The following is a 20,311-nucleotide window of genomic DNA, read 5'->3' as shown; positions in this document are numbered from 1 at the left end:
TTGATCTTATGATTAAGTGCAGTTGGTTTAAGGTCAAGACAATTGATCTGATTTGGCATCCTATCTGACAGAAAATTGAAACGGATGATGTACGCAGGAATTACAACACTGAGCCTCACAGACCGTTGCTGATTCCCTGCGACCTCGTCTCTGGACTATGCAGCAATTGTCAGGAGTATGACAGGAAGTGAGACACGGTAACAAAGTATAGCAGATCCGCTTTGGGGGAAAATACAAACTAAAAATCTATCACTAGCAATAAAAGTAGTGTAGTGAGCCATGGTAGGAGCTAAGAAAAAATGAGTGAAACGTCAATCTTGTTTGAGTAGCCACTGATGGACCGGTTTGTGTTTATGCTGGCGGGATATCTGGTACATACTGTACTCTCTCATAAATACCCAATCTCCCAAGTCCGGTGTTCCATAGAGGGGCCGTCGAGTCATAGCCTGTACGTTAAGAAAAAGTCAGACCGGAGCGTGAAGAGTCGGATCCAAGCGGTGTGTCTTGGCTTTTAGGCAATGTGGCAGTAATCGAAAGTCCAGCAACAAGTCCACCTCTGAGTAGTGGTAGATATAGTAAAATAAAGCTAAGGTTCATGAATGGCCTATACCTGAAACAAGCTTTGAAACGTCACCCTATATGTAAGTTAGTTTTCCACGAGGTACTGTCACGGTCATCTGTCATATTTGAGGAAAGTGTTACTTTCCTCTCTTTCTAAAAAAGTGTTTATATTGTTGGGATGCCTTAGGGCTTGTTTCTTAGACTGCTTGTTCTTTTGAAACAGGCTCAGGCACAACCGATAATTGCAGCAATCATGTTTTAAGCTGAAAATTAAATCAGCAGCTTGCACAGGGTTGTGTTCCGAGGTAGAAATTGTTTTTGTGTCAATAAAGTTTGTAATCAGTTCAAACAGAAGCAAAAATAAAGTGATCGTCAGTTAGATTCCTGGAGTTTTACCACAGATACTTATTCTGGTAAATTTCCAAAACACTCCGTTTCCTCAACAGGTGGAAAGTACAGGAAATCCCCTTGTGTTTGTATGCTGAGCTGTAAATATCTGGAATCAAGCGATTTATTTTGATGCTTCTATTTTTCTGCACTTTCTTGGGTTACGTGATCTTTTCAAAACAAAAGACTCAGAGGAGTTTGACGACTAAGGCAGCGTTTTATTTGGAGAACTGACGTCACTGGTGTAGCTGCCCCGAATGCTTTCGACAGCTGTGAGGGATGCGCTCTGCTCAGCTGCTGTGTGAATACGTTTGTATGTGTTTATGTGTGAAAAAGAGAAGGATCATCCAGAGTAAAAGGGTTATTTTCATAAAGCCCCTATTTAGGCACGCTTGCTTAAATCTCCCTTTTCTTTGCTTTCGCACATACAAGCATGCTGTTCACAGCTCCTGATTCTGGCAGCGGCCACAGTCGGCCTGCTTTCATTAGTGTCTGTCTAGACGAGATTTATTACCAACTGCTCCTTCCTGTCCTCTCCACTTCCCCGTTTTCTGTCGTTTTGTCTCATTTCTGGCGATTTTCAGACGCTCTCCAGCCGTGCGTCGCAGGGCTTGACTCAGCCTCGTCTGTCACCCTCCCCCTCTTCACGTGGGTGTCATTTTTCTTTTTCTTTTTTCCTGCCTGTCCCCGACAAGGAAGTCTGACTGTCTGCCTTGTCTGTCACTTCATACAGCCGTCAGCTTCTCTCGTGTTCATGAGTGGGAGTCGGTGTGGGTGTTTTGGTTTTGCGAACTAGGCTCGGTTTTGACCATGACCTTTTGGCGAAGCCATGTGGCAGAAGTTCACCGAGCCAAACATCCTCAACCACAGCCAGCGCTGCTCTCCTCCGCGCTGTCTGTTCCTCTGCCAGCTCTGGCCGCCCAAATGCACGCATGTTTACAGGCAAGCTAGACAGAAAGCAGACTGTCGGCCTCTCTCGTGCATGCACTCAAAAATAACATGGCCAACACCCAATTTAAAGCCAAATTCAAAGGGGCAGATCAGTTTTAAAGCATCTGAGCAACCAGTTCCTTTTGTCATCCAATAGCAATCCTACAAATGTGTGCATTTACCTGAGTCTAAATCTCTTGCACACCTTCAGGATATGGTGTGATGGCATTCCAAGAGATTACACGTTTGCAAAACAAGTCCTCGCTCTTGATTAGCGCTCTAATGCCTGAAGCAACTCCTTCATATTTGCCTGAAAGCTGGTGAGCTCGGTGCTTCTGAAGCACTTGGAAAAACAAACAAGTAGAGACGCAGAGGAGTAGATGGTGAATGCATTGGGGCTTATAGGAAGAAACCTCGGTGATCTATTACCACCTCACAGCAACTCAGTGTAAGTATGAAGCCTGTTGCCCCAACTTGAAGAGCCTTGCTGAATCAGCAGTGACTCAGGACTAGAGCAGCTCAAACATGGCAAACTTCCTCACGCCATGCAAGCTCACACATGCTTAACAATGCATGTCAATGTAGGGTGTTCATTTTATCGCTACAGCAAGGTATTATAAACATTAGTGGTGAAAGAGATGTGGTTGGGCACAGTGTTTGCTTATGCCACGTGCACAGTGCTATTGAAACCAATTTTAGAGTAGAACAATGATTAAAAAATGCAGAAATAATTACGTTTATTAAGGCAAAAATCTATATAAACCAGTCACTCGGTCGGAAAATAAAAGGCTCTCATTCTAGCTCATGAATTAAATGTGATTAACACATCAAGAATGGATAAATCAAGAAATCACCTGCATCACAAAATGAAGTAGGCTACACACAGCACATCGTTCCCTCACCTCAAGAATTTCAAGAACAGATAAAAAATACAAAATTGTTTACATCTATTATTTTGGAAAGGGTTGCAAAGCCATTTCTAAGCCTCCTTCAATGCTTTGAAAACATGGAACAGTGTGAATCTACCTAGGAGTGTGTGGCCAAAAATTACTCCAAGAGGCCTTCAATGACTCATCTGGGAGGCCACAGAAGAACCCAGAATATGTAAAGCCCTTCATACAATCCCAGGGCAATAACTACTCATATCCTGTTCCCAAAATATCTTGATGATCCTCAAGACCTTTAAGTAAATATTTAGTAGACTGATGAGACAAAAGTAGAACTTTATGGCAAAAATCTAAGAGCTTTTGGGGAGGAAAAAGAACAACATACCATCAAACATGGTGGTGGCAAAGTAATAGTTTGGTCATCACTTCATAACCATAAATGCAAGCCCACCTGAATTATGCAACGGGACAATAAACTAAAGCAAACCAGTGGGTATGGCTTTGAATCACTCTAAGGAACCAAAATGAAGTGGCCTAGACAAAGTCTGAACCTAGTAGTAGTTGTGATGCAGTGGCTTTAAACAGGATATCCATGTTTGAAAACTAACTTCATAAAAACAATCCTGCAAAGAAAAGTGGAACAAATCCTGTCCCACAGCAATCTAAAATATTTCTTGCCAAGTATCACAGACACATTGAAAGTTGTTGCCACAGAGGGCAGCAAAACTGGTTTTAAAGGTCTGTGTATGCTTTCGAGGTAAGACATCTAGGGGTGTAGCGTTGAGATAAGTTGTTTCTGTCACAAAAGTACTTAGGCGCGTTTTCTTAGGATGATGGTTTACCAAGTGACCTGAAAGATTGTTTTCTTAAGGTGGATTTTCACCAGTCAACACGGTTCTGAAGCGTCCATGTTTCAAAAAAGACTTTGACCCAGCTTTCAAAGGGTTTCTTGCCATATATGTTTAATGTATGAAAGAAAGTTGAGGCCCCTAACCCACTAAAGGACGTAGTGATAGGAAAGGCTAAACTGGGTTTGCAGGTTGATGTTGTGAGGTGATGGTGGTCAGATTGCCTCTTGACACACATTTTGTCTGAACTGTTGCCATTTCCTTTCAACCTACTTTCCTTTTGTACCCATAAGCAAGCTGGTTTTCAAGTATGTGCTCATTTTTCTTGGTATTGTTTTGATGAATTGTAAAGATATGTCTCAGCTCTAGGAACTCTTCTGTCAAAAAAAAGCCTATTTGATTTCTTTTTCATAAATGGCAAGAAGTAGAGTGAGGGGCTGTACTAATTTGATTGTATTCTGGAGTATTACCACTAGATGTCTCTAATACCTGCAAAGCCCTCCTTTAAATAATAAAATCAACATTTGTTCCTTTGTCGTCTTTGCTTAGCTAAGATTGGGGTTGCAGTGTGAAAGGTCTCTGTGTTAATCTGCTAAAAAAAAAAAAGTAATTAAAGTTTGACTGAATTTGAGATCTAGATCAGTTTGACTTTGAATTTTTGTCATAATAACCTTCTGTCTACTTTAAAAATCAAACCACTGTTTATTGTTTTGGCATCGTATCAGACATACAGATTTTGAGCTAAATCTTTATTCCTGGATTGTTTAGATCTTTTTATCTATTTTTACACAATGTTCAATTTTAGGTTGGATGGCAACTAAATACAACTCTTTGTCTGCATTTAGGAAATCTCGTTTGCTTTCACCCTCTTTTATCTTTTTGAAGCCGCTTTCTCCGTCTGAGTCTCGGCTTTTTCACTCCGACTTTGTCTCTGCCGGCTCTTTGTTGCTCCACCCTTCTGCCTCCCTTTTTGTGCTGGTTAATGTCAAAGGGAGATGCTCCCACTGGTTAACCTTTACAGACCAAAGATAAACACCACTTTCTGTATCTTGCTATCGCTCACTCTATCTATTGGTACCTCTCATACACACACACACACACATGCACGCACGCACTCTCGCATCTAATCTTAATCTGTTGCTATTTGAATGCAACTGCATGTGATTTACAGAGGCCAATTAATGTCAAACCTGCTGACATTTACTTGATGTGTCATAAAACAAGATATTCTACCCTAGCAACAAGCAACCCTCAACACACACTCATTTGAGTTTCTTTCTTTAAGGTAGCACCCACGTTCTTTCAAAAACACCTACACACACACACACACACGCACACAGCTGTGGCCCCTTCAGGGAGTTTGCTCTCTGGCCCCTGGTTCAAAGGTTCGGGATCTTAGCCACCAGGCTGCAAGCTCGGCGAAGGCTGAGCCAGCTATTTCTGCCTCTTATTGACACAACTGTCGCACACTCGGCACAAGCTGTTCTGTTCTCCGCTTCAATAGGAAAGCATATGGAGGCCGCCGCTGCGTGGGCGTGTTTTTTTGTGCAGCCCTGCAGGTAGAACATGAGAAGAAGTGGAAGAAAGACAGGAAAGGTAGAGTAGTGTAAAGTTGCCCTGTGGGTTTGCTTGGCACGCAAAGGTGTCAGAAATGACCTGGAGCTTTGGAAGAAAACTGGAGGTTTGTTTGCATTCAGACATTAAAAATGAAAGTGATAGAAATGCATTGAGTGGAGTTAATAAAGCTTCTGCAGGTTTCACCAACTCAAATTTAAGACTTTTTAAGGCCACAATGAATTGAATTTAAGACCTGAATCACGACAAAAATTCACAAAAGAAAATTGAATGTTATTTATACGTACATACAGAAAACTACTGGGGAACAAATTGTTCTCCTTGTGAGATTAATTACAAATATTGTTGTATTCTTACATCAGTCGAAGACATCAATTACCATTCGTTCTTTTAATCGTTTTTCCTTTTTGTCATCATAGCTGCGTGGGTTGCTCTCCTTCCTCTAGTTCTTTCTCATTTCTTGTCCTCAGCTGTATTTCCCTCTATGGCAACAACTTTGTCGAAATAAAATTCTTAAGTAGGAAAGACTGGCAGTTGACCACCATGCTTAAAGTCCACTAAACCTCCGACTTCAGAGTTTGTGTTGCATGAAATGCTGCTCTTAGATCAGTGTTAGTTTTCTGGTGAGCTTTAGCAATGCCAGGAGATCAAAACTGTGACATTTCTGGGGTCTGTTTGTTGCTCTTGGCAGCAGCTTTGAACTTCTCACAATGCATATGACTCTATACGGTCTTTACCCCGGTACGGCAAAGCTTTTTTTGCAAATACACAAAGCATCATATGGGTTGGCAACAGAAGTGAGCCAGTGGCAAAAAAGAACGTCATCCAAATGGCGATAAATTTGCACTTAACAATGAAAGACGCTAAATAGCCTGCTAAACCTCCGACTAGTTAGCGAGGGAATATTCGCAGCTAGGTGGAGTTAGCTACTACCACCTCTAGTCACAAAATACAATGAAGATATCAACTCAAACTTTTGCCTCACCAAAAAGTCTTGAGTAAAATACTACATAGAACAGATGAGATTTTGTCGGGCATTGACAAAATTTAAGACCTTTCATTAACATATTAAAGTTAAACTTTATTTATTTAAAGGTTTTAAGTTTAGATACATGGATATGAGACTTTTTAAGGATGCGCAGGCTACTGCTTTTGAAGGAAACATTGCATCAAAATGCCATGAATATAATGATCCATTGTTTTTGATACATGCAATGATCGGGTTGATGGCCAATACTAATCTTTCTGATCATTTTTAGATTAGAGTAGCGTTCATTCAGAGCTGGGTTTTTTCAGAATCCGGGATATAATGTTTATGGACCAATTTTGCTTGAAAACATGAGCAGTAAGAGTCCATTTGTATGAAATATGTGTGTTTGTAGTCTTGTTTGCCTTAATGCTTTGGCACATTGCAGGTGCTGCGTGTGTGTGTTCTCAGGGTGTGTGTGGAGGTGTGTTCTGGGGGTGGGGCGTTACGCCAGTGTGCCACCTGTTCTCGGGCCTGCAGCCCAGCACTGACACGGTGACTCACTGACCGGACGGCACACATACAGATGGCCACAGCGCTGGGCCATCTGTATGGCTGACACACCAACACACGCTGTGGTTTCACGAGCCAAAACCGACGACATACCAACAGCGCCATGACCACATCGAGTCACGCACGCATACAGATACAAACCATATGGCAAAGAATAAACTCTCGCACAGAACAACAACCGGACTTCTTCTTCACACTGCTGCCGCAGCTTTCTGGCGTCATATGTAGTATAACTTGGCATTTGCGGTTTATCACACCTCACCTGTGTTCTTTTTTGTTTTGGTTTCAGGAGGTTGGAGGGTGTCATGGTGGCCCAAAGGTCCTGAGAGTAGAAAAGCAAGGACTTAACCTACAATCACTTGGTAAGACTCTTTAAGAGGACTTGAAGCTGTGTTAGTTTTTGTGCATACATCCACCATTTGGTGAGCCACACTAGTGTTGTATCAGGATGTAATAAAGAAGATCTTATTCTTATCAGGTTCTAAAAAGATTTAAATCTAACCTAACAAGAACAAAAACACTTCTGCTTTAGCAGAAAACAACAGCAAATACACAGAAACACTTTCTGTCAAGCACAGTAGTGGAGGTATGATCATTTGGGCTCCAATCCAGCTTTTTTACCACACAAGACCGAAATGACCATTGAATGTAGGTCCAAACTACATCAACAAGACAATGATCCCGAACACACAGTATGACAACAAGAGAAGGATCAATGTCAAAGTCCAGACACCAACTTTATTGAAATGTCTTTAAACTTGAATGAACTGAACCAATGGTGTAAAGGGGAGTGGTTGTGATTATTTGTTGAATGTTTATAAAGTCTGGTGAGAGTCTAATGGTGTTCAAAAGGCAGAAACAGCTGGCTAATGTTATCTGCTAATTGTCCCCTTTAATTATTCCAAACACAGCTCTACTTTCCTGTCCACCTTACTGATCAAGGTTTTCTCGAGTTTAGACCTGTTGTGTGGTGAAAAATCAGTGTGTAGATAAGAGAGGTAAAACCGGGTGAGAAGTGCGAAAATGAGTAAGAGAATAGTAGGAGTAAAAACAGCACATTAGTCACACATAGTCATTAGCTGAGAAGGTGGTGGGCTGTAGAATCACAAGGCGTTAGCAGATTGCTATCTTTGCAGTCTCATTCATGCACAAAACAAACTCTTCTGCTAGTCTGAGCTGTCCTGGCAGAGAAATGTGCTTGAAAAGCATCTGAGTCAGGCATTAAACATCCCATGCCTTTGAACTTCAAAGCTTTCACTGGAGGGAAGAAGGTGAATGATTTGCTTCATCATTCAGAGGTTTGCAGCGTCCGAGCAAAACTGCATGATGACTCTGAGAAAATACTGTCATCTCCTCTTTTTTTCTTTATAATTACCTACTTAGGTGCTAGTTTTAATGTACATTTAAAGGCTGACACAAAAGTAAGGGCAATATGGTTGAGATTTTATGCAAAGGATGTCTTAATATTAATGGACATATTAATTACTGTGGACTCTATTGGGGGATTTTTCTTTGGAAAGTGACTCCAAATTATTTTTCCATTGAGCATATCTAAAATACTCAAAAGAAAATGCAGCTTTGGAAGCTGAAATACTTGAGATGCTATTGGCTAGAGTTTGCAAAGCAGCCAATCCAGGAGCGCCATTAATTATTTTTGCCTCTGATTGGATGTGCCATTTTAAATATAGGTAAGGAGGAATGTATAGCTTCTGTGGTAGTGTGAAGTTTCCACTCTGTATTAATGCATAATCAGGTATATTTGGAGGCCTGAAGTATTTGAGGATTTCAGCTATTCGTGGGCAGCTATGATTCATCAAAATATTCAACCACCAAGAGAAATAAACTGAGGTTTATTTTGGTTTCAGAAATAACGACTCATGATCTGTAATAATTCATTTGCGGATAGCATCTTGGTCTTTCCATTCCTGACCCTAACAACTTACAACACACCATGATCACTCAGTGATCAACTCAGTGCGTTGAGTTGATCAACACACTGAGTTGATCAGTGATTTAAAAACATAAAACATTCCAGATTAATATTATATTTAAAGCATTTTTTTACCTCCCTTCTTTGTCCGTAGTGGTGTAGTTGATATACTGCTATGAGTAACCAGAGTCCATTTCTCCAGATCATTCTTGAGATATTTGAAAGATAATGATGTTATCCCTTTTAAAGTGTAACAGTTGATAATCCGATTGCTTTTCTGCAAGAGACAAACCAGATTCAGGCATCATATCACGATTTATATAACTAACGAACAGCAACACAATCTGCAAGTTTTTTATAGAGCGGAGTTTGGGACCTCAGAAATGTGGAGACATAGTTTTACACGCTAAAGCAGTAACCTGCTGCACCACAACAATTTTTTGTGCTCCTACTTTTTCCAACGAGAGTCATAAATTAGTTGGTCAGCATAAGCAGTAATGCATTCCTTTTCAGAGCTCTTCACACTCGTTACTTTTCTGACTGTCTTGCATAACTTTAGGGAAAGTCAGTGTATTAAGCAGGACTGCTGTGCTTAGCTTATCGTAGCGCTGCAGTCAGGATTAGCTGCAGCTCGGCTCCCTGTTGGTGCCTCTCTCCCTGAACGAGGGCTTTAATTATCAGAGCCGCTGCGCTGCAGTCAGGCAGCTACATGTGGGTGTGCTGCAGCTCGTCTGGGTGTCTGAGCGCCTGTGCGGCTCCGTCTCCTCGCAGAGGGAGTGTGGAGGTGATTATTATCGTGTCTGTCGGTCTCTCGGTGTACCCAGGATCTGACTCACATTATGCCACATGCACACACAAATATAATCCTACATATCGGAGGCCGAGAAGTACCATCTGTACCAGAAAGGTCTCCTATGTCTGCAAGCACACAGAGATCCTCCCAGCCCTGTGAAGCTCTAGCATTCCTTCTTGCGCTGCTGTCTGGACCTCATCAGTGTTCGGTTTATTTTTTAAGCATGTGTGGATGGAATGAAGGGAATTTTTTAGGGCTTGTACCCATGAGAGAGCAGCTCTGTGCTGTATATTTGGAGTGTGAGAACTGGGTTGTCCTGGTCTCTGATCTCTGTAATTACAGTCCTTCACTCTTCACACACACAAACATCTGCCTGGTCTCTTTATACATATGAATGCGGGGCTGTTAGCCTCCCACTAGAGCTCAAAGGGCTTAAACACTTCACTTTCCGTCCTTATTGTCTCTTCCTGTAACATACAGATATATATTTAGGACCCCCAGACAGACTGCAATGCCGTGGCTTCCCTTGTTGTGGGACAGGAAGGATGAGAATTTTATTTCTCAAGACTGTTATTATATACAAATATGGTACGTTAATGAAGGAAACAGCTGGAGGAAGCTGAGTGTGTATGTGTGTGGCACGTGAGGGTCCCACCCAGTCCCACATCAATCAGTGATCCTCTTCCTGTTCATATCAGAGAGCTAATGGTCTCTCCAGGGAACTGAGGCAAGCTGGAAAAGTCTGGAATTTGAGATTCAGGGTTTTCTAGGTCTAAATAATCCTCAAAGCAAAATAATATGTAGAAAATATCCAAATGTCTAAAAGAGAATCCTGACAAACATTCATCTATTCATTCATCCGCCCTGAAAACCAACCCTCTGTCCATCCATCCATCCATCCTTCCAGAAAATCAACCATCCATCCACCCATTTATCCATTCATTAGTCTAAAAAAACCCATCGATCCATACATCCAGAAAACCAACCGTCCATCTATCATTTGTCTGTCCATCCATCCATTCATCCATCCATCCGTAATGAAAAGTATTCATCCATTCATCCGCCCTAAAAACCAACCGTTCATCCATCCATCCAGAAAATCAACCATCCATCCATTCATCGGTCTAAAAAACCATCGATCCATATATCCAGAAAACCAAACGTCCATCTATCATCCGTCTGTTCATCCATCCGGAAAACTATTTCTCCATCCATCCGCCCTGAAAACCAGCCGTCCGTCCGTCTGTCCATCCATCCATATTAAAAAACGTCCATCTATCTGTCCGTCCAACCATCCATCAGTCTTGAAAACCATCCATCCATCCACTACGACATTTGTTCTCCATCCTCCCTCGTTACATATCTATCTGCCTTCTTGTGTCTAGTTATTGAGACAAGAAAGCATATTTAAGCTGAGCTTTGAAATGGTCTAAACAAGATTAGCAAACTGAAATATCATTCTTCTCCTGACAAACTTATAGCGTCCCTGTTTCTCAGTACACTTTTTACACTGCAGACACACAGAGCAAAGTCACATACCAGAAATGCTTCATCAGCACTCTTCATGAAAGATATGAAGCAATAATCTCATGACCTGCATAATAAAGAAACTGGTTGCTTACAACCAACAGCATGACGTGTTGGACTTGACTGCTTCAGACCAGTGGATGAAAAGAACAAACCGTGGATGAATGGATAAAACAGGAGGCTGCAGATAACATCGCCTAGAAACATAATGAACTAGTTTACAGCTCTACGGTGGATAATTACGGCTGGGAACAATTCATGCCATAATTGCTTCCAGATGAGGCGATAAAATATCCTCGCAGCTGACTTATAATATACATACCAATCATTATAACATTATGGTTGCAGCTGGATGCATTTATTATACATCTGGAACTTTATAACCCAATTTTCATAAACCGCATATTGCCATATAGCTCTAACACAGGCCTTTTTTCTTCTCTTTTAATTTTAGAAATATACGCAGCTGCTGTTTTATTCACCCTCGCTCTAATCCTCTGTGTTTAGACTATCTCTCCCAATGATGACTGCACTGAGAGGCTCACCACTAGATCCATCTTGGTAGAACATACAGTACAAACCATGTAGATTTTTCGTCTGTCAGGCACACAGAAACAAGCCAAGTCATCTGAACATGAACTTTGAGAGGCTGTGGATTTGATTGCATCACTGCCTTGTGTTGAGCCAAAGATGTTTCATAACACATTGCTTATTTATTGTTTGCTTGTTGTGTTTTAGCCCAGTTCTGGTCATAACTAAACTCTGTGTGTGTGTGTCTGTACTCTACCCTGAAGTCATCGCCTCAGCATCATCCGTGACACACTTCCACCATTCCTGTGGAGACTAATTTTGCCTCCTGTTCTCCTGCTGGCTTGCTAAATATAACCTCTACAAGAGTGCGTGTTTGGGTGTGTGACACGTTCTGACGGTCGGACCACCGCGCTGCATTGGCAATATCACAGAGTACTGGATGGTTTCTTTGCCGTGGAAAAGCTGGAACCAATGTTTCCGGTCCCAGAAAGCGAGAGACTCTGTTTTTATTAAGTGCTTGTTTATACCTTACATGGTGGACAATTTTTATCCTTCTGTCCATATCACTATGTTGTCATCTATATGTGATTTGGCTGTTTATAAACTAAATGTATTTGCTGTGTAGGATCTATATAAAACCATCATACCAATGTGAAGTTTCAATGATTGACAGCCAATTCAAAAAGAGGATGTAAACTAATGTTTAGAAGGAATTATAACAGAAAGTTGATTAAAATAATCTTAGCTCATTGTACTGTAGGATATATTTGACAAATAACATTTCATTAAGAATTTAAAACAATAGATATTCTATATTCATTGCTGCCTGGTTAAAGACTGCAGTAAATTATGTTTAGTTTCAGTTAATAGTTTAATTTCTGAAGAACAAGCAGAACAATACTAAACTAAGGTTTCAGCTGCTGAAACATGAGTGCTGAAATTGATTAGCTATATTATTATTATTAAATCAGCTTTGCTATGTGTAGTACCAAAATCACAAACTGCCACAAAATGCAATAAAAAAAAATTTTTTTGTTTAGTTGGTGATGAATAACAATAACAATAGTAGTAATTTCTGATGACTCACAGAAGTGGTTTAACTGCAGCATCCTGACTTGTCCTGACATCCAGTTTGTTGCAACAGTTTTGTGATGTTGGCTGAAATGTGTTCAGAGTCAGTTTATCAAATAAGATATGTTTAATAAACCTTTTTGTTTTTTTAAAAAGAAAAAAAACAAACTAATGTTCAGAATCCTGAACGTGTAAATAATTCTTCAGTGTTGTAAAATATTTAGTGATTGGTCTTGTTGCAATTAGATTTTGAAAGCTTGACACATTGTAAATGCAGTGTGTTGACGTAATTTATGTCCCTTTTAAGTGAAGGAATAGTTTGCTGAAAAGCACATGAAAGTCAATATTAATAAATACGTAACAAAAAAAATTTAAGTTCAAAGATAATCTTATTGATTATTATCAGTGAAGGACACACTTCCGCTAATCAGCCTATATGCTAATTGCTGAGCCAAGTTTGGGTTTTTTTGCTAACTTTGGAAACACATGTCCTAAATTAATGTAAATTTGCAATAACTTGGTGCTTTTGAGGGCAAAGCTCTCAATAACATAACCTGTGTTGTTGCACACTTTATGTTATTGACAGATGGTGGCCATCAACATAGTTGCTTTAGCATTAGCTTCTACTCAATACCGTTTTAGTGTTAGCTTAGCGGATCAGCTAGACGCATTCCTGGTGAGATGATGGATGGATGGACGATTGGTTGGTTGGTTGGTTGGTTGGTCGGTTGGTAATTTGTTTTTTAAGTACCAGCACAATATAACTGAGTTTGGCTTAACTTTGATTCAGTGCTTAACTTTATAGTTAATGACTGAAAAGTAAGAAAATAGCAAAAGCTACATCTAAAAATCTGCTGCTGATATATTGGTATAGAGAGCACATCAAATATTTAGACATCTAGAGGAGTTCAGACCTTGATGTATGTGGGCTGTCTGAGCAGCTAAAGGAGGAATCAACACCCTATTGGGCAGTTGGTCATAATGTTATGCCTTATTTATCGACGTTACCTCAAACATGGACTAAGTGAGCTGAACAAATAATAGTGTCAATAGCAGTAGTATTCCTTATTCTATCAATAGATTTTTTCCCAGTGGTCTATTAATAGTAGACTACATAGACTCGTGCTGTCACGGTCTTCCTGGTCCAAAAATAGACCGAATCGAGGCGCGGAAACACAGAACTGGGCTCTCCTGGAGTCCGTCGCTCGGTCACGACTCGGGTGTGGAAGCGTGGAGGTGATTAAAGCTTGTGGAGGACGAGGCGGAAGAGCAGCTCCGGTACCACCGGCTGCGGGGCTCCGTGACAGCTCGCGCTCTCAGGGAATTCCGGTGGCCACGCGCGATGACGTGTGAGCGTTTCTCTTTAAAGCAGCGCTGCGTGCGTGTGGTGGGGGAACAGAGCAGGGCTGAGAGAGGAGAGAAGCTCGACGACAGCCGCTAAACAGAGACCGAACGGACTATAATTTAAAATAAAAAAGGAAAATAAAGCGTGGAAGCGGCTTTCTGGAACAGTTTGTCCGCCCTGTGGTTCCTGTTTCTGGGTTGTTTGGAGGAGGAATCCGCTGATATAAGAGGATTATAGCGCAGAGCTCTCTTCCAGCCGGCTGCTGACTCGGAGCTGCTCTAACTTGGGATACCACACAGAGGACTGCGGATATTTAACTCAGTCAGTTTTATTCTCGGAGTGATTATTTTAAACACTGACAGACACGGTGAGTACTCAAAACACTGAAACAGTGTTGTTTCTTTTCTTTCTTTTTTTTTTGGTCATAATAAGTAAATAAATAAACACATGATTTGTAATTAGTGAGTGTAACGTATTGCAATTAATAAGGTGGGGGAATTTGGCTGTTTCTGAAGTCATCCTGAACCACAGGTGGTTCTGTTTGATCCCACGCGTGTGTACACATTCACATCCACGGTGAAGTCACATTTACCGGACTTGACTGATCTTTGCAGTTGCATCTGAATAATTTCTCTCCCAGAAGCGATGTCTTGTTTTCTTTCTGCAACAGCTGAAGAGTTTTCAGGAGTGTTTCTTCGTCAGTCGGTTGTCACGTCTATGTATGAATGAAAATATCTAAATTCCCATGTTATTGTGAAACAAACTGGCACTATGTGTGTCACTAGAGGACACGGGGATGAGGAAAACTGCATGTGTAAGGAGATCTCACGGCATTGTGTGTGTGTGTGTGAGTGTGAGTGTGAGAGAGCTGGAGTGGGGGGTGGGCAGGATCACCGAGGTCGCCAGCCGTATAAAGTGAATGGATTGCTGCGACCCCCATCAACCCCCTCAGTCAATCCTTACGCACACAAAGAGCCTGACTGAAAGAAAACGATTTGCATCACCTTACTCTTTTTCTTTAAAAGAGGGGGGAGGGTTGATGTTTTGGTGCTGTCCATTAGGTTCCAGGGTTTGTCTGACCACTTCTTATGTTTTGGTTAACGTGATTTGCTGCTTAGTTATCAGATTTCATGCGTCCAAAAATGACTCTAAAGCGCTTATTTATTTATTTATGTAATAAATCTAATGGATTAAGTAGTAAGGCTCATGCGTCTCACATAAGTATCCAAAACATTACGCACAGATCTCCTTAGAAGAACAGTAAACAAGCGTCTATTCGTGGATATTTTATTGATCCCAAAGGGGATTTAAATATTACAGTTTCTCGTATTAATTCAAGTCTTCCAAGTTTCTGTCTACTTATACTTTGCTTTAAAACTCCTCGTTGTTACTTTTTTCCCCTAATATCTAATGTGGATTGCTTGTCTTTCTTCTCTAGTGCGTAATTGTCCAAAAATTACGCGTGGACAGACTACGTAAAGTAATTTTCTGTCCGGTTTAGGAGTAAACTGAGTACTCAACCGGGCTTATAAGCCATTTTATTGCCTGTTATAAAAGACCAGAGGTCAGAAATCAGCGAAGTGTGCCAGCATGGGGTCTTTGATGGCTCACTTCCTATCACTCGGATCGATTGGCGTGGAAAACAGCAGCGGGGTTTTGTCTCCTTTTGAAGTCTGAGGCTGTAAAGAGTCATCCACTCACACACGCATGCACACACTTTGTGCCTCGGCTCCACTCCGCCCCCACTTGTCCCGTGATCTCAACAGGAGCGTGTATGAATGAACAATCGCCGCCCATTTTACTACGAGCAGTGACGAGGACGGAGGAAAATTAAAGTGACAGAACGACAAAAGGGGGGGGTGCTGTGTAAAAAAAAAGTGAGTCAGATAAGTTGAGTAAGCAGGAGAGATGTGTGGCGGAATTGTTTCCTCCTTTAATTTTCATTTAAATGGTTTTTCAGTTAATGCCACCATTTTGTGCTTAATTTCTAATTTGATTTGTACATTTTCATTGAAGCATCAAGTTGTACAGAACAATTGAGACATGCATCCTGTTTAAATTGGGATTATGAAATCTCACATACAAACAGGTTTTGTTAGTTTTATGTCTTGCCTCATAACAGTGGCGCAAAAAGTGGGTATGCAGGGTATGCAACGCATAGGGGCGCTGCACTAGAGGGGGCGCTAAAACCCCGTCTCGAAAAATGTTTTTTTCTTGTTGGCATTTTCTATAATTAACAGAATGAAATGATCAATAACAGGGGAACAGCACTGATTAGGCGCCCCTCTGCTCCTTCACCTCCCCTCCTGTCGCTCTCCCTTCCCATGCAGGTGGCTGTGCACGCGCCCCTAAGAGTACGCAGGCGCGTTTTTTTTTTTTTTTTAATTTTAGACTACCACTCGTAGTGCACTTGACAAAATGGAGCGGCAGAAAATAAAGCTGTCCGGGGCGCAAAACAGAAAAAGGAAAAGGGAGAAGGATAAAGATGTTGGCGGGATGAAAAAAAGCCTTTCAATGTGGTTGAAAGATAGTAGGTAAGTACCGTCAGTGTATTAGCAGGACAGGAGGGTTGTAAATAATCAAGTTAGCTAAAGCTAGCAGCTAGCCTAATACGGAATCGTCCCATATTTGCTGTTAAAAGTTGCCTCCCCTATTAAACCATTAAGGGACGCGATTTGTTTTGTATTTCTATGAATATCTGATACATAAACCTGTCACAGACACATAACCGCGCACTAAGTAAGAATGACCGAAATAAAACTCAGGAAATATTAACACAGGAAAGCTAAAGCTGTTGTGGCGGCAGTGCCCAGCTATGGTCCAACACTTAGCCCTCCTGGGTGCATTTTTTTCACTCATATGTATTATGGATTCTTTAATTAAAGATGAGTTGTTCAAGTTCATGTGTGTATCAGACAAATTAGTCATCAGAGTCACTAAAGCCCTTAAACTCAAAAAGGTTGGTGACCTATTTTACCAACCTTTTTGGCAGGGGGACACTTGAGTTTAAATGTCTTATTCAATACCACTACAGTGGTGTTGTGATGTATCTGATAAGTCAGATCAGATGTAATGTCCAATCAGTAACTGTTATCCAACAAGGAGATGATTTAAATTAAAGTTTAATTTCTATTGTAGTTTGACTGCTGTATTTTTTAAGCCTATTTAACACAAAATTTATGTCATTCAGCTGTGATGGTGGAGAGAAAGAAGAGAAGATGATGAAAGAGGAAGAATCAGGACAGACAGGGGAAGGCAACAGGTTGGTCTAATGCAGGTGGAAGTGAGGGAGCAACTAGTCCATCTCAAGCACAAATTTTTAAACATTATTTTTAAAAATGGTAAGATCTGTAATTTTTACAACTAATAATGCTTTTTTGACCACATGACTTAGTGGAGAACACCACAGACAAGGGATGAAGGAGACAGACATGAGGTCAGTGATAGAGGAGACAAGTGATGAGATCAGGTAGGCATTAGGAAAGCAACAAAAACCTATATACCATGATGGTTTGAGTTTCTGATGACCATCTTTGATTGTGTTCTTTATTTGGGAAAATTAGTGCAGGCAGTCATGGTGAGTCAACCACGAGAAAGGAGAATGAGAAACAGAAAGGTGCAGATGAGGGAGAGGAAGAGCAGAGAGGACTAGATGATGAAGAGAGAGAGAAGCACAGAGCTGCGGAGGAGAGAGCCGAGACAAGGCTTTATTCAGAAGAACCATCTGAATGGCCTTTACCACACAAAATGGGGGACACATTTAGGCAGTACATGGTTGTAAATGGCCCACAGAAAGTTTCTGATGGTCCATATCCAAGATCAGAGAAGAATAAGAGGTGTTTTTCCAAAGCATACTGTTTTCGTTTACTGTCTAATGGAGAGAAAGTTGAACGAGATTGGTTACTGTATTCTAAAAATACTAACAGAGTCTATTGTTTTGCATGTAAGCTTTTTGGTGAAGCTAAAGTTCTTGACACATGCCTTGTGGAGGGGTATAATAACTGGCGATGTCTTTCAAAAACACTGAAGCACCATGAAACCAGTAGTTCTCACATAAATGCTTATCTGACGTGGAAAGAAATGGCATCTCGCTTACGCCTAGGTAAGACTATTGATAGTGAACTGCAGAAAACCATGGCAGCTGAAAAAGCACACTGGAGAAGTGTGTTGACTAGAGTTATCGACTGCATACTTTTCCTTGCAGAGAGAAACTTGCCACTAAGGGGGAAAAATTCTCAGTTAGGAAATCCTAAAAATGGAAATTTTCTGGGAATCCTTGAGCTCATAGCACGATATGATGTAACACTGGCAGAGCATCTTAGAAAGGCTGCCTCCAAACAAACCACTGGATATCTGACATGGTGCACTCAGAATGAATTTTTAGATTCAGTATCAGAGTGTGTTTTGAGTAAAATATCTGCCAAGATCAAGTCCTCTAAGTACTTTGCAGTGGAACTGGACTGCACACCTGATATTTCAAAGCAAGAGCAGGCCTCAGTCATCATTCGATATATGGGGGGGCGCCGAAGATATGTTCGCATCCACCTCAAAAATATGGAGTTGCGCCCCTGCCTCATAATTCCACACCCACCAGCATGAACAGGAAGGAAACGGTGTGGCAGGTATGATGTCTTAAACAATGCTAAGCCATTCATATAATGTGGCGTGATCTAATAATGTTACTTTTATACTTGAATGCACTAAAATAGCCTTTACGTATACTAAAAAGGTTTAGGACAGAATATAGAACCTTGTGGTTCTTAAGCCATACATTGGCTTAGATCAAAAGTCAGTACCGATTCTGTTTTAATGCTACTAGCCAGACATTTCTAGAAAACCAAACCAATCACAGTATTTGTAATGTTTATTTCTCAAAGAACATTGTGTTATGATCAGCTACTTAATTTGGTATCCTATTTAGATTGGAAATGTGTAAAAAAAAAAATTACACCACAGAAACCAGTTTTCTTCCGAATATATCAACTGGCTTGTCAAAAGTCACTCGTTTTCCAGTGTTTACTACTAAATGTTAGTGAAGCAGCCAGATTACTGTGGCTTCTCTGATGTCATCAATCAGCGTATAAACAAAGAAGCAGCATTTGTTTTTACTTGTGTTCTGTTGAAATGTTTTTTTGTAAAATCCTGCAGTGGAAATCCATACTTCATAACTTGGATTAGTGGCGTAGATTTCTTGGTGGAGTAAAGATGCTGTGTCGTGTTGTTTTACTCAGGCAGTTGCTGGAAGTGGGACGTTGTTCACAACAATACCAGTCTGCGTGTCTGTGCTTCAAAGTGAAACAACTTGGAGGGGAAGTGGCCGGGTGAATATCGTGATGAAACATCTGTCAGTGTCACACCATGCTGTTGCAGCCCTTTTCCAGTAAAAAGGGGTCGTTTCTGATCCAGAGAGTGACAAAACTGTAGAGAAGGGAGGAGAGATGCATGACAGTACCCCACCCCCCTTCCAGCACTCCATCCAGTCAGAAGCTAAAACACAAGTTCTCCTCTCCCACCGCTTCAGTGTCAGCAGAAAGTTTAAACTTTAAAGGGAGTCGATCAAAGCCTTTTCAGTTTCTCTCTATGAGCGTATGACGCTGGGTAGAGCGGATGCAATTGACAAAATTGCAATATTGGCATTTGTTTGTTTGTTTTTGGTAGTTTTAAGGTGGAAAATCTTGTTAAGTGTGGAATCCCTTCATTCCCTGCTAGAAGGCTATTTGTGGATTCAAGACTTGAAAGATTTGAAGCAAGGGCCTGGTTCAGAACACTTTAGACCTTCTTGTTCTGGTCTATCCAAAACCAGAATAACAAGCTGGTATTTAGCTAATTAGTCAGGCTATCCACTCTTGTAGCAATGCTGCACTGCTGCTTTACAGACATGTTGCAGCATGCCAACTATAATTTTAAAACAATGTTGGCCATTTAGCTTCCCCACCATGACAGTCTAGGGTTTTCGTACCTGAAAATATTTGCAGGTAAATGTCTGTCTTGTGAGGGAAAGGTGTAGAAGCCATGGTCTTCCAGCCACCTGACTGACGATGTGTAGGAATGGTAAGGGTAAAGGTGGAGCTGCGTTACCCTGGACTCTACAGCTGGAGAAAATAGCTGTTGGTCAGAAGGTGGCGTACGCTGGGACAGGTGCAACAGTGCTACCAACTGTGCAGCCCACAGTTTACCATGTACCATTAAAATTATGTGGTAAAACGTAGTCATCCTGCATGTTGCCACATAACTGTAAACCCCAATTGATAATGTTTGCAAACCATGAAATCAAATTATTTTTGCTACTCTAGCTATTGAACTAATCTTGCGTCAATGTTCAGTGTACCTACCCGTTATACTACTTAATCTAACTGCTGGTCATTTCGCTGATTTGCTGGTTTGTT

General features: G+C 41.0%; 1 protein-coding gene across 6 annotated transcripts in view; it reads left to right on the top strand.

Moving 5' to 3' along the window:
• The window catches only part of kdm6ba (lysine (K)-specific demethylase 6B, a), a 110,498-nt gene that overhangs the window by 68,803 nt on the left and 21,384 nt on the right, over window positions 1–20,311 (top strand). For 4 of the 6 annotated variants that reach the window (XM_032582789.1, XM_032582791.1, XM_032582790.1 and 1 more), the window contains one exon: window positions 7,018–7,090. The gene's annotated coding sequence lies outside the window, so the exon portion shown is untranslated. Of the gene's footprint in view, window positions 1–7,017; window positions 7,091–13,871; window positions 14,293–20,311 lie in introns of those variants that run through there. The other 2 variants (XM_032582792.1, XM_032582794.1) reach the window with 1 other exon arrangement.

This window comes from Xiphophorus hellerii, chromosome 14, assembly GCF_003331165.1.
Source record: "Xiphophorus hellerii strain 12219 chromosome 14, Xiphophorus_hellerii-4.1, whole genome shotgun sequence".
In the NCBI taxonomy this organism is placed as follows: Eukaryota; Metazoa; Chordata; class Actinopteri; order Cyprinodontiformes; family Poeciliidae; genus Xiphophorus; species Xiphophorus hellerii.
This window is presented reverse-complemented; position numbering and strand designations above follow the sequence as displayed.